This window comes from Nicotiana attenuata, chromosome 11, assembly GCF_001879085.1.
Source record: "Nicotiana attenuata strain UT chromosome 11, NIATTr2, whole genome shotgun sequence".
Taxonomy (NCBI): Eukaryota; Viridiplantae; Streptophyta; class Magnoliopsida; order Solanales; family Solanaceae; genus Nicotiana; species Nicotiana attenuata.
Window position 1 is genome coordinate 24346297 of NC_031999.1, and position 15610 is coordinate 24361906.

Below are 15610 nucleotides of genomic sequence, written 5' to 3' on the forward strand. Positions count from 1 at the left end.
TCCGGTGCCGCGAACGCTGGCGGTCACCTTGCTCAGCTACATTAGTATTACCTTCAGTCCGCTAATCACCCGCTACCGGGTGAACAATACCTGCAACTGCACGCGAGGTGCAGGGAGTAAAGTGAGTACTTCCAACTCAGTGAGTAATAAGAGTAAATAATAACTGAGAGGCAAGAAATCACGTAAGAGCACTCCATCATGCTATATAGGACAGTACAACTCTTTGAGAAAACAGTAAAACCGTAAAAATCCTTTAGAAAATATCTGGCTCAGTTTAAAACCTCTTTTGAAAACATCTTTTTCCAACAGTCAAGCAAATGAATGCGTAATCGGACAGTGCAAGTCCGCACATAAGTCAGCCCCTCGGGCACAGCACTCCACAAACAATTAACACCAGGGCGTCTGTTAATCAGTACAAGAAGTAGCATGGATGCCAGTGATATGAGAGTGCTGAATGTCATGACACGTAGTACAAACAGGAACCAATGCATGAATGCAATGCAATGCATATGACCGCTGCGGCGCGCAGCCCGATCCATTTGGGTACCCGCGCTCACTGTGGGGGTTCAGACTCCGGAGGGGCTCCTACAGCCCAAGAGCAATATCATCATAGTATCGCTGCGGCGTGCAACCCGATCCATCCTAAGTCTAGAACATGCAAATGAGCTACTCGGGCAATGTCAAGTAATAGCTTTTAACTCAAAACATCAGAAAAATGCAATTTAAGTCTTTAAACTTTAACAATATGACTGCACATTTCAAAACAGGGTTTAACTCAGGACTGAAATCATTTAATATGCTAAGTGTCATGAAAACAGTGATAATAATCCCTAAAGGATTCAAATAATCGGCACGAAGCCCAAAACATGGCAATCAGCCCAAATCACGATAGCATCAAGCAGGTTTTAGTCAATTACGCAGTAAAATCAACAACCGGGACGGACCAAGTCACCATCCCCAACGGTGCTCTACCCCACGCTCATACCTGGCGTGCAAGTCACCACAATACAGCACTATGATGTGCAAATCCGGGGTTTCAAACCCTCAGGATATTATTTACAAGTATTACTCACCTCGAACCGGCGAAATCTCTAGCCCGCGACGCCTTTGCCCCTCGAATCGGCCTCCACGCGCGTCGAATCTACCCAAAAACAGAGCGAATACATCACAATATGCTAAGGGAACAAAGCCCAAGCGAAAACAATCAAGAACGGGCACAAATCCCGAAATTTGCAAAACCCGAGCCCCGGGCCCACTTCTCGAAAGTCAAAAATTTTTACACCAAAATGTTCCTTATCTCGCCACGAGTCTATACATGTAAAAATCACAAGAATCGGAGCTCATTTGCTCCCTCAAATCCCAAAATCTCATTCAAAAACCCAAGCCCTAGTTCTTCCCTTTTTAACCCAATTTCCATGAATTTAAGTGTTGAAATCACAATAAAAATGACGTTTCTAGGACATAGGACTTACCTCCAATCGATTCCCAGTCAAAACCCTCTTAATTGCTCGCCAAATACTCCCAAGGTCGCTTAACAATGGTGGAAAATAACCCCAACTCGCGGATGAAATGTTTTTTAAACATTCTGCCCCAGCTACAGTGTTTTCGCAATTCCCAGCAAATCCTTCGCAATTCCCAAGGCTTACAGGTTTTCGCAATCCAGGAAATCATTCGCAATTCCAAGCTACAGTGTTACACCAGAACCAGCAATATCAATCTTCTCCAAAATGATCCGAAACCACCCCGAAATCACCCGAGGCCCCCGGGACCTCAACCAAAAATACCAACATATCCTAAAACATCATTCCAAACTTGTTCCAATTATCAAAAACACTTCAAACAACACCAAAATCATCAATTTACAACGAATTCAAGCCTAAGTTCTTCCTAAATCTTTCAAAACACGCATTCGATCAAAACCCAACCAAACCACGTCCGAATGACCTGACATTTTGCCACACATCCCAATTCACCTAATGAAGCTTCAGCAACTCTCGGAATTCCATTCCGACTTCCGCGATCAAAATATCACATATCAACCGGAAATCGCCAAATACTAACTTCGCCAATTCAAGCCTAAATGTACACCGGACCTCCAAAATCACTTCGATCACACTCCTAAGTCACAAATCACTTCTCGGAGCTAACCGAACCACCGGAAATCACATCCGAGCCCTCTAACTCATAAGTCAACGTCCGGTTGACTTTTCCAACTTAAGCCTTCTTAAAAGAGACTAAGTGTCTCATTTCTTATCAAAACCAATCCGAATCAACTCTAACTCACCACATACCGGTAATGAAACATGAAGAAGTATAAATGAGGAAAATGGGGCAGTAATACCTGATACGACGGGTCGGGTCGTCACAATTAGTAATAGTGATTTTTTAAAACGACACATAATGTAAATTAAAAAAAATATTCTAAGACATCCTTATCTTATAATCTATGTATTTGAGTTGAAAAAAAATATTTGAAATCGATGAGATTTACTTTCAAATTTTTTATACTCAACACAAATATGAAACATAAGAAGAAATTTGTTGTCATCTTTTATTTCTCGTTTTTAGATCTTTCTAACATTTTTTTCAATATTTATTTTCTTTTATCTTATTTTTTATGTCATTATTTCTTTTGTTACAAAAAATAAATTTATTTCACTATAAGTATGAGTTTTTAATAAAAAATTGTCTACGTATGAACTTTAATTATATTTTTAGTCTTTGGTAGAAACTATTGCATATTTTTCTTTTGGCTTTATATAATCAGCCTAAATAGGTGCTCACCCGACCACTTAAATTAAAAAATTGAATGATGTATAATTTATATATAATATGTGTATAATCGTGTGTTGTCGATATATCATCTATTTATATTAGCTATAAAAAGTAAACAATAAATATGACCGGATATTATGTAAATATTTATAAGATTTTGGTTTTTTGAGTTTATCCATGATATAATTTCTATTATAATAATTTTAAAACTCTCTACTAATGTTCAAAGTAATCTTATCTTTTTATTATCTTTGAATTAAAAAAAAGTAAAGAGTTTTTTCGAAATAATTTGTTTACATTTTTAGAAAAAAAAATTCACGTCATACCAATTTTTTCTTTATATATACTCTTTGATACACTTAAAAGTCGCTATAGAAACTATCAATTAGAAACCAATTTCTCTCTTGTTGAGTTTGAAAAAAAAAACTTTCACATAATCTAATGATTCAAAACTAATATTCTTAAACGAAAAAAATATTATACCCTTGCAATATTGGATTGACTACATCTAAATGAAGGGGTTTCAGCTTATACCCTTCAATCCTTGAATGTGCTAAATTGAAATTAATGATAGCAATTGTATAACCAAAGTTTTGTTCTTTGTTTGATGTCCATTTATGCAAATTGCTCTTCAAACAAACATTCTTCAAGAAGAAAAAAGAAACAACTTTTTTTAATATTGACTGATTTTGTGATGTTCGTTCTCCAGCGTGTATGTTTACTTTATTATATATGTAAGTAAACTTTTATTTGGTTTTGTAAACTCTTTTTTGTTATTTAGATAAACATAGACGTGTACCCTATATATTACATTTATTTTTAAAAAAATTCGTTTTATTCAAATCTAGTTACAGTGTTTCAAAGAACTATATATACTTATAGGATTTTAAATGTGAAAGAGTTTTATAGTTATATGGAGTATTTTTTTTTTGCTAGAGGCGAAGTAGTATTTAAAAAATTAGAAAAAATAACAAAAGTTTCCAAACATGATTGCATATGATCATTAACCGAATTAAGTATGATAACATGATAAAAAAAGATAAATTTTATTTTTAATTTAAATTCGAATTTTAGAACTTTATCTATAAATTCAAAATTATGCTTTAATTCAAATTCTATATATATATATATATATATATATATATATATATATATATATATATTTAACTAAAATAGACAAATATAGCATAAATTTATTATATACTATTGGCATTTATTAACTTGCCACTTGGCTTAACCAGAATGTCAATTATATATGGTAACTTTCCTGCTTTAATATATATATAGATCGGAGAAAATTAAAAGGAGATATAGAACAATTAGTAGAAATAATGGAAAAGTGAACTCTATACATGAAACTTCAGTTGGTTGTGATAATTAAGACATTTTGACAAGTGAGATTCAACTTCATAATAAGTTAGATTAGTAATCTAAAAATTAAGATTGGTAACCTAGTATAATCTGTAACAAGTTAAAATACACTAATAATATAAAAAGATACTTTACCCTATTAGTGTATATAAATTAAACCCAAAAAAAGCATAAAACAAAAGGCATAACACTCTCTCCCCTCACACACCACAGAGGGATGGGGGTGGGTTGGAGGTTAGGGATGGGGGTGGGGGTTGGAGGTTAGGGATGGGGGTATTGGGCCCAGTGGCGGATTTATGTATTGAGGTATGGAGCTAAAGCACCCATTGACTTTGGCCAAATCGTGTTATGTATTCATAGATAATACTTACAATTTTAAATAGTTGACCATTAGCATCCACTATGATCATGTTTGACCACGATAAGTTTATACTAAAATTAGTGAAGCACCCACGACCTATAAATCCTGAATCCGCCACTGATTGGGTGTATAAGGACTTATTTGGTAAAAATAGCACGGTCTAGCCAGTTTTCGGACTGGTCATTCAAAAATAGCCAGCGTTTACCAAGTCAATGAAAAATAGCCACTATTTTGCTGCAACAGAGACCGGTCCAACATAATATACTGGAGTTCGGTGCACCTGTGTATGAACTTCCAGCATATTATGCTGGAACTCCAACACAAGGAAAGTTCCAGCATAATATACTGGAGATTCGAGCACTTGTGTATGAACTTCCAGCATATTATACTGGACCGGTATACTTTGCTAGAACTCCAGTATATTATGCTGGAGTTCTAGTGTACTTATGCTGGAACTCCATCATATTATGCTGGAGTTCCAGCATACTTATCCTGGAACTCCAGTATAATATGCTGGAGTTCAAGTATATTTATGCTGGAACTCCAGCATAATATACTGACGTATTTTTCGGGTTTTGAACAGTGTTTTCGTTCAGATTTATCTTTACATGAAAAATGGCTAAATTTCGATTACTTTTGAAACTGGGCTATTTTTGAACGATCACTTGTAAATCTGGCTATTTTTGAATTTCTCCCACTTATTTGGGTCAGTACATTGCATGTTGGACTTTAAATCTCCTACAAAGTCTTCAATCGTAAATCCAGTCCATTTTGAAAGAATTTCTATAACCAAGAATTAACCCAAGTAGCCGCAAACTCAACTCCTTTAAAAATAATAAAATATATAATATATGTATACTTTATGTACAATAAGTATATAATTTTATATAATTAGTGTAAAATTTATGTATACCCGTGAAAAAAATAAATATTAAATTCAGCTGACTATTTATGTAAAGATCCCTTATAGTTTATCAAATGTGGAGTCCAGCCCACATAACCCATATGGACCATATCCCCTACTTGTAGAGTCGTAGACCAAGAACTGAAAGGTAAAATCATAATTGTTTTCTTTTTGCTAGTGAGTGCAGTTTTGATGGTAAAATCAAGACTTGTAAAACCATGTTTTCACAATAATGTCATCATTTTATAGTCTTAAGGGTCGGTGTATAAGAATAATGCTGAATAGGGTGTATTAGTAATGTATGAGTTAGTAATGCAATCGTTAGTTATGCAGAGATTATTTTTTATACACTGTTTGATGCAGTGTATTAAAAATTAAATGCATTGCATAACTTTTAAAAAAAATAGTTGTTTACAAAAATGTCCTTTATATTCTTTAGCTTTAAGGGTCTTTAAGAACAATTTTGTCTTTAATCATGCTAATGCATGCATTAATAGCCTTGGTATTACTAATGCCATGGTTTGCTATGCATTAGCTATACATAGGATAATACCAAATAGGATGTATAAATTATGTTTGTATTAGTTATACATAAGTAGAAAAAGTATACCAAACAAGGTATTACTAAAACACAAAGTTAATACATGCATTATTTTCTCTAATGCACTCTACCAAACGACCTCTTAAAGAGTTGGTCCATATCTTATCTGTCCTTAATTAAAAGGCGCATCTACCAATGGTGGCAGTAAAAAAGACGGGAACACGAAGGAGGTAGCTTACGTGTGTGATCGGTTTAGTCATTTAGGGGTCGTTTGGTTGGAATATGATTTATACCGGTATAAGTTATATTGGGATAAGTTATGCTGGGATTAGTTATGCTGGGATTGGTGTTTATTCATTGTTTGGTATGTTGTATTAAGAATGACAATTGCATAATTTTTAAGAAGAAGGTATAAATTATACCGGTGCTAATTACCCCACCTACTATAAGGTATAAGTTATCCCAGTGTTAAAATTAACACCGGGATAACTTATACCTGGTTTGCTAACCAAACAGAGTATTAAGGTGGTATTAAAATTTTATACCACCCTTATACCTTCTTGTACCTCATACCAAACCACCTATTAAGGTACTAACTTTGTCGGACGAGCTTCATGACATGGTGCTCATCTCTGAACCTCGGAATCTACAAGTAAAACAAATTTAAATTTAATGAATTCAATGTTGTGAGTTCTTTGACGATATGGACTCAAAACTTAATATCTATAATACTTTTCAGAATTTTTCACGTAGAAACCTATGGTATAAACCAAACTTATAGGTTGTACTCAATACTGCTATAAGTCTACAGACGCTTTTCAGTCACCCTACATTTGGAAGCGCCAATGCATATCCACATTCCTATTAGTGTCTGTCTTCCTGGCTTGGACCTTTCTTACCACGGCATCGGCCTCAATGAATAAATCTGCAAGCATCTCAAAAGAGTCAATTGAATATTTTGGTAAGAGTGAATACCATGTCAGGGTCCCTTTTGTGAGGGTTTCGCCAAACTTCTTCAGCAAGACCGACTTGATCTCATGTTAAGCTAAATCGTTCCCTTTCACAGCCTTGGTGTAGGTTGTGATGTACTCCTGTAGATTTGAGGTCCCATCGTACTTTGGTATGTCCAACATTTTGAACCTCTTTGGAATTAACTCTAGCGTTGGTTCGGCTTAAATGGCAATTGCGTGTATTTTTTCGAATCCGGGCCTTTTAGAACTGGCAGTGCACCTAAAATATGATCCATTCGTTCGTTTATATCCCTCATAAACCTCATGAGCTCGGTTTTGAAAGGGTCATTTCCATTGTCATTCCCAGATCCGCTACTGGTTCGCCCGACACCGTTGAAACCGACTTCACCCCTTGGGGTGTTATTGTCGACCCTCTGAGCCGTTTGATTTGCAAGAACGTTGGGAGGAACTGAGCCCTTTCCGTTTGCATTATTGGAAAGCACCTGACAACGCTTGTTTTAACTCTACATTACCCGTTCCTGCCTTGAGAGGTGACTCATGATTGCTTTATGCTGTTTTCTTAAGAATTTCACTGTTTCCACGACATGTTCCTCCTCCGCATTATCGGGAGTTGGCTCCCGCACATGCCGGGGGTACTGCCCTTTACGAACCGGAGTTGCTTCGTCCCCTTCGTTACGAATGTCGCTGATTGAGTCATCATGTTGACTCAAATATTTGTGTTCTTCAACGTTGTGTGTGATGTTGACATCATTAGCTTCCATATACGATTTCTTATTAAGGAAAAAATCAAACAAGTTAGTGATAAATGAATGAATCAAAGCAATTACGCAGCTGTATAAGTCTCATGGTGGAAGCCAAACTATTTACCCGTAAAATGGTACAGTTAAATGTGTTACGTGATTTATAGACAAGCGAACTGATTTGATCCAAAAATGATAAAACGATAAGATTCAAAATGAGATTTACCAATTAAATTGAAGAAGATGACAAGCCTGACTCCGAGCGCAATGTCTCTAAGGACAAAAGTGAAAGCAATGATAAAGAACAAGTAAAGTTGTTTAATTGAGAGCAAAGGTAAAATACAACGTATATTTGCAAAGAATTTAGTGTCCTATTATGGCTACTGAGCCCACTATTTATAGCTTTGTCTAGGGAAACAAGATCAAAGGATCAAGCTCCTCTATGGCATGTCGTGAATGCAAATATTCTCTACAATGATCGCTTATTTAATGTTAGAAAATATTCCCTCATTGTAGAGTTGTCAATATGGGCGGGGGCGGGCTAGCCCAGCCCAACCCACGTGGGCTTTAGCAATTGATGGGTTGGGCGGGCTAGCCCACCATTTTGATAGGCCTTATAATGGTCAGCCCACCCCAGCCCTATGTGGGCTGCGGGCCCCCACGGGCCGGCCCATAATTTTTTAAATATAATTTATATTTTTTCCTTTAAGTTCTAACCTAAAAAGATAAATATTTAAAAGTTAAAAAAATCTTATTGAAATTTTTTTACAAAACTTAATAACTTTTTATATTGTTCCAATATATGATAAACACTAAAAAAAAGTAAAATACAAGACTAATATTTCGTTCATTAAAAGTCAAAACTCAAAACAAACTATTCAAGAGAACAACCATTATGCTTACGGGATATCCAACACATCATCTTCATCAAACATATTTGAATCCGCTTGTGAGAAGATTGTCTTAATATCTTCACTTTCATCTACATCTACAATTCGTATGCAATATTAATTAGTTAAATATTAGGAATAATTAAATTTTTAAAACTAATTAACGTTTTAAGACTTTGATCTTTTAATATGATGAGCTTAATAAACTTTAAGCTTGGATACTCTTCTTGATATTTTTTTTGTCGTATAATTTTTATAATATTTCAAATATATATTTTTATTAGGCCCACGGGCCGGCCCAGCCCAGCCTCAGTCAAGCCTCACGGACCACGGGCTTACTCGGGCCGGGCTTAAAAGCCTCATTTTAAAATGGGCTTCAAAAATTCTAGCACAACCCTGCTAAAATAATGGGCTAGGCTGGGCTGGCCCAACGGGCCAAGCCCATATTGACGGCTCTACCTCATTGAATGCTACCTGATGGCAAATACTTGGTCTTCTCCCGTTAACCAAGCCCCCTTCGAGATTTATCCGACGTTTGTTGAATTTGTTGTATCTGGTATTGGTCGTTACTTGACTTGACTTTTACCTATCTTCGGTTCCATGTGTCGTGCTACCATTTGACCATCTATTATAAGCCAAATTTGCCCCATACAATTAGCCTTAATTAAATATTATACTTTTATAAACAAAAAAATGAAGATGCTAGAATAAATAGAATCTACATAGAAAAAAATAATTAATTGCTAGGAAAATCAAGAAGATGTATAATATTTTGTTTTGAAAGAGGAGGAGAATTTATTTAATACTAAGTACGGATAAAGTCATTACAAGCCATAGTAGCATTTTCAGAGATGCTCATCATAGCATCGATGTTGCCTAGGGCTGCTAGTTTGTTACAAACAACAAGAGACATATTATGAACTATTACATCACCATTTTTGTCCCCCAACATCCTGGACTCGACAAAGTTGGGAGGTTTATGATAACACACTAGATTATTCATGAGAGGCTGCCTTGATCTTTCTTTTGCCAAAAGGTGATCTGTTGCATTGCCTTCTCTGTAGCTATGCCTGAGGGTTACTTGTCCCAGCTTGTTCATTAACCATGTGCAGTCAAAAATAATATTATTGTAAGTTATGGATCCTTTGTCAAGGTAGTGTATGACATCAGTGGAATCAGTTTCCACTTCTAGTGGTGTTAGATTATTCGTTGTTGCGATGCTCAATCCTTGATGGAGGGCTAGGAGTTCAGCATGTAATGGGGAGTTTGCATGTACTGAATTCATGAACCCTAGGATCCATGTAGAATTGGCATTCCTGAACAATCCTCCGATACCTGAAGATTCTGCTGTACTATGAAAAGCACCATAAGTATTGAGCTTGTACCAACCTGTCGGCGGCGCATGCCAAGCGATTTTTATAGAAATAGCTCTTGTAATGTTGGTAGCTTTTTCAGTAAAGAACCTATATTCTATGGCATGTTTCATTGTTTGAGAGGGTGTTAGGGAGAGGTTTGTATTATTTATGTTGTTATTATTCATGGTAAGTCAAAGGTTCAAAATTATGAAGGGAAAGAGATCCTCCCATTTTATAATATTGGAAGAGGAACTGAGCAACTAATGACAGGGGGGTTCCAAGTTTTAAGAGTGAGGAGCCAGTGTTCATTAGGGGGAGGGGGGTTGGTGACTATAGGAGTAGGGATATTTAATAGAGAATGGCAGAAATTTTTTGCGGTGTCACAGTGTAGAAAAATGTGTTCGATGCTCTCCTCGTAGTTGGGTCGATATTAATGCCAATGGAATATAGATATCTCCTAGTATGAATTCTTCCATGGTAACAGAGCCATAATTTTTATTTTATTTTATTGGGACAGTTAAGGGACCATATCCAATCAAAAATTTTCCTTAACGGGGTATTCGGAGCTTCCTCAATTAGGTTGTAACAAGATTTAGTGGAGAAGATTCTATTGGAGGATTTATTCCAATAGATTTTGTCATGGAGATTACTTTGAGGGATGATAATAGAATTAATCTTGTTAGCTATTGAGGAGGGAATATCAAAAGATATTTTATCAAGTGCCCAGGAGTTATTGTGATAGAGATCTTTTGGAGTAAGGAGGAGAACACTCTTATTCAAAGGTCCTATGAGGATTTGGCGGAGAGGTTGACAGTTAGAAATCCAGTTACAGGTCCAAATGTCTATGTTGGAGTTGTGACCAATTGACCAGGCTGTTCCTTTTGAGCAAATTTCCCATCCTATTTTAAGACCTTTCCAAATGAAGGACGGATGTTTGGGAGTATTGAGGATGTATTTAGTGATGAGCAGATTTGCCCAAGGGGATGTGGGATAATTTAGAAATCTCCAGGCAAGACTTGTAAGGAGTGTTTTATTTTTTTCACGGGCTTTCCTAATAACTAACCCTCCTATAGATTTATCACTAGTAATAGTGTTCCAGTTTAAGAGATAAAAAAAATTTCTAGTGTCAGTCGTACCCCAAATGAAATTTCTGAGGATTCTATCAATATACGCAACGATCTTACTAGGTAACATAGTGATTTGCATGATATAGTTAGGAACACTAGCTAGAGTAGATTTAGCAAGGGTGGTGCGCCCGACAATATTTAAGAAATTAGTTTTTCAGCTAGCTAGTTTCGTTATTAAAGTATCTAGAATGTAATAGAAGTCTTTATTTTTTGGATGGAGATTGTGAATAGGGAAGCCTAAGTATTTTTCAAAGACTGTAGTGTTTTTGATGCCTAGGTAAGTTGAGGCAAAAGTAATATCATTTTTAGAGCAATTGGTTAAGAAGTAGACCCTAGATTTTGAGTAGTTAATTTTTTGTCCTGAAAATTGCAAATGGTGGTGAGACAGGTTAGGATGAACAATTTTTCCTGGTAACTTTACCCATTAGGGTTAAGTCATCGGCAAAAAAGAGATGGGAGAGAGAAGGACCTTTTGGTGTTACCTTAATGGGGTCCCAAAGGTGGGTATCAACTAGGTGGTTAGTGCATCGTGAGAGCATTTTCATGCAGAGAATGAAGATATAGGGGGACATAGGATCTCCTTGGCGAATTCCCCTACTTGGGCAAAAATAATTAGTTTTTTGACCATTAACTAGAATAGCTATTTGGCTAGTGGTGATGCACGACATAATGAGCTTGGTAATATTAAGAGAAAATTTAAAGTGGTGGAGCGTTTGATAAACAAAGGACCATTCGATCCTATCAAAAGCTTTTTCAAGGTCAATCTTAATAATCATGTTACCAATCTTGCTCCTTTTTTATTTATTTATAGAGTGAATGACTTCTTGGATAATGGTAGCATTATCACTTGCCCTACGATTTCCATAAAGCTTGCTTGGTAGGGGCTAATGACAATAGCTAGGAAGGGTTTTATTCGATTGACGATTATTTTAGTAATGATTTTGTAGATAGTATTGCAAAGTCCTATGGGCCGGAAGTTCTTGAGGTTATTAGCATTAGGAAATTTTGGAATGAGACAGACATAAGTATTGTTTATGGGGGTGGAATAGTGCAATCTTTAAAAACCTTGTGGAAACAAGAAATTACAGAGGGTCCAACAGTATGCCAATATTTTTGAAAGAAAAATGGATGTAGGCCATTCAGACCAGGGGCTTTGAAAGGTTTGAAGGAGTAGAGGGCTTTTGTTATTTTAATATTTAGTAAAGGATTGTCTAATGAGGATAGGCTAAGGTTAGAGAAGCTGGTGGGGTTAGTATTTATGAGATTCCTATTTGTAGAGATCATTGAGGTAGTGAACAAATTGTGGAAGAAATTGGTAGTATGACTCATGATAGCTTCTTGATTATCAAAACAATTGCCATGATCGTCTTTGAAGAAGACTATTTGGTTTTTCCGTTTACGGTTGGAGGCACTTATATGGAAAAATTTAGTGTTGGCATCACCATCGTTTAACCAAGCAATTCTGGATCTAATTTTCCAATTATCCTCCTCTATTTTTAAAATGTCATTATACTCCCTTTTAAGGTTATCTTCTAAGTTTTGGAGGAAGGTGCTAGTGTGATAATGGCTTGAGGCTTGAATGCCACTTAGTCTAGCTAGGATAGTTCTTTTCTTTTTTTTAAAGTCTCCAAAGGTAATATTCTTCCATTGTAAGATATTTTTTTGGAAATTACTAGAGGCAGTAATTAAGTTGTTAGACCAACTAGAGTTGATAATATTAACAAAATTGGGGTGATTACACCAAAAAGATTCCAGACGAAATGGTCTAGGACCACTATATATATGGTTGTTGGAAAGAGTAAGAAGAAGAGGGTTATGGTACGAATAGGTTTTGGGGAGATGGATAACAAAAGCAGTGGGGAAAAAATCCAACCAGTTGTCATTAACAAAAATACGATCAAGGCGTTCCATAATCAAACCTTTAGACCTTTTCTTGTAATTTGACCAAGTAAACTTACAGCCCTGTATCCAAGGTCTATAAGCTTGCAATGGCTAATATATTTCCAAAGAAGCGATGACCTACAAGGGTTAACAGGTCTGCCTCCTAACTTATCACTGTCCATAAGCACATTATTAAAATCTCCACCAATCAACCAAGGACCTTTATGATCTTTAGAGATATTTTAAAGATTATTCCAAAGATGTCCTCTATTTAAAACAGAAGTACTGGCATAAATAGAGTTAAGGAGCCACGTTTTTTTAGTAGTAATTACCTCAATCATTGCATGAATGGCCTAATCGCGTCTAGTGAAGCTATGAACGTTGGCAGTGCTTGTATTCCATAGGATTACCATCCCTCCTACTTGAACTTCCACAGGGACTTCGATCATATTGGTGAAATCATGATCATTCAGTAAGGGAGCATGGGAGGTCATTCTAGTCTCAAGCAAGGTTACCACACAAGGTCTGTGGGTGTCCATTAAATCCTTAAAGTGCCTACGAAAGGTGTCGTTATTGGCACCTCTCACATTCTACAAAATAATGCGAGCAGGTTTATTCATTAGTGGGATTGTTGGGTTGATCACATTCATCCCCTCCTCTGGTGAGAGAGCTGGGTTCCTCCTCAGGCATGGCACTAGGATTATCGCATGCTTCCCCACATTGGGTTCCTGGGGGGGACGGATGTCCATGGAGCACTTGTACAGTGCCATTGGACAACTGAAGATGTATTTCTTGTCTTGCATTTCCCTGAATAGCAGCATTTTTACTTCTCCTAGACTTGCAAATTCTATTGCTAGTTCGTGGTGGTGGAGGTCTAACTCTTCCTCCTCGACTGCCTGATTTGGCACTGGAAGAGGGTCGTTAGGAGGGATATTTTCTTGCATAGGGGCTGGAGCCTCCTCCTGAGGTGGTGACTGATTGTGGTGGGGCTGAATTTCCCATGGCATGAATATTGGATTGAGTGTGGTCTGCTCCTCTGGTGGGAAGAATGGGAGGTTGGGAAGTGGAAGAGGTATTATTGGTGGTTGATTGTGTGGAGGCAGATTCCATTGGTTCTGCATTACTTGGATTAGAGTGGGGTTGAGATTCGGTGCTAGAGGGTGTAAGATTTGGTTGAGCCAAGTTTGGTTCACATAATAATTCATTGCAAGGTGCATTCCCTCCGACACCAGTTGTGCTAGATATTGAGGGTTTTGAATGACTAGGACAGTCTCCTGGCCATTGATTATCATATTAAAGGAGATTGTATGGCCCATGAGGCCCATCTCCAACAGAGAGTGGCTGGTGTTTCTAGGGGGGGGGGGTGGAGAAGTGTAGTTGTGAGGGGGATTTGGGATTAGAAGAGGAAGGTTGTTCATGGTTGTTTGATGCTGGTAGTTGAGAATTTGGATGAGCCTTAGTCTTCTCCTAAGAGATAGAGGAATTCGTGGCATGGTTATCACACTGGTTTATAGGAACTTTGGATGAAGATGGAGAGTTTGTAGTAGTAGGCATAGGTAGATGGATACTTATAGCATCTATGGGCATGCAGATCGTTTGAGGAGGCGTGAGAGGATTAGCAAAATATTTAGGAGAGATATCAATAGATCTTTGTAGATTTTTGGTAGACACTTGGCATTGATATGCAGAGGGATTGGACAAATGTAAAGAGGTAAGCTCGGTAGAGGTCGGGTTGGCCTCTGTTAGTGCATGCAGCTGGCTAGTGGTGAAGGCTTCAAGAGAAGCCTCCTGTTGATTGAGGGAATTAGTAGTAGGATTAATAGGTGTATAATGATTTAAGCATGTTTTATTTGTAAGTGAGATAGGTAAGGAGAGAGCAGGGGGCTGCCACGTGGCAATTACTATTTCAGCCTCCATGCATTGGTCATCCTCGAAGTCTTTTCCTATGCTAGAGGTGGTTTTTGCAGTATCAGTGGGCTGGATTTGCAGGGCTGCAAATTGGTTTGTATTTTCGTGGATTTTGAGGTTAGGGTCAGCCTTGTGGGAGTGCAAACGATGCTTGTTGTGGCCAATTTTCCCGGAGACAACTTTATTAACATATTTAAGATTTTGAGTATTTAAGAACTTACTTGTATCTGCATCAAAAATCCTAACTTTAATACCTGTTTCATCAAGAGCTGGAGGAATTGTTTGTCATGGGGGGGGGGGGTTCCTTCTGGAGAAGGAGACTGTGTGCCATTCTTCTTTGATCTCGTTAGACATTGGTGCAGGTGGGTCTGCTTGCATGGTGGAGTTCTCCATTGATAAAGAAGTGTTAGAATTGATTTTTGCATATGGACAACTGGTTTTGGTGTGACCAAGTCTGCCGCAGTTCTTACATAGAAAGTGCTCCCCTTCATATTGAATTAATTGTCTATGCTTGCCAATGTAGATGTAGGACCTAACTGGGGAGTCCATCGGAACTTCTAGGAAGAGTCTGGCATATCTGCCTCTGATAGTTGCAGATGTACAGGCATCGATCTTCACTAGTTTCCCAATTTTCTTACCAATCTTCTGAAGGATAAGCCCATTATAGAACTCCGTGGGTAGGTTAGGTAGACGAATTCAGACTAACGAACCAAGGATAGGTAGGAGCCATTAACGAACCAAGGTCCTCCTTGAAGGGCTCTTAGCATGTTTTCTTTTAGGTTAAAT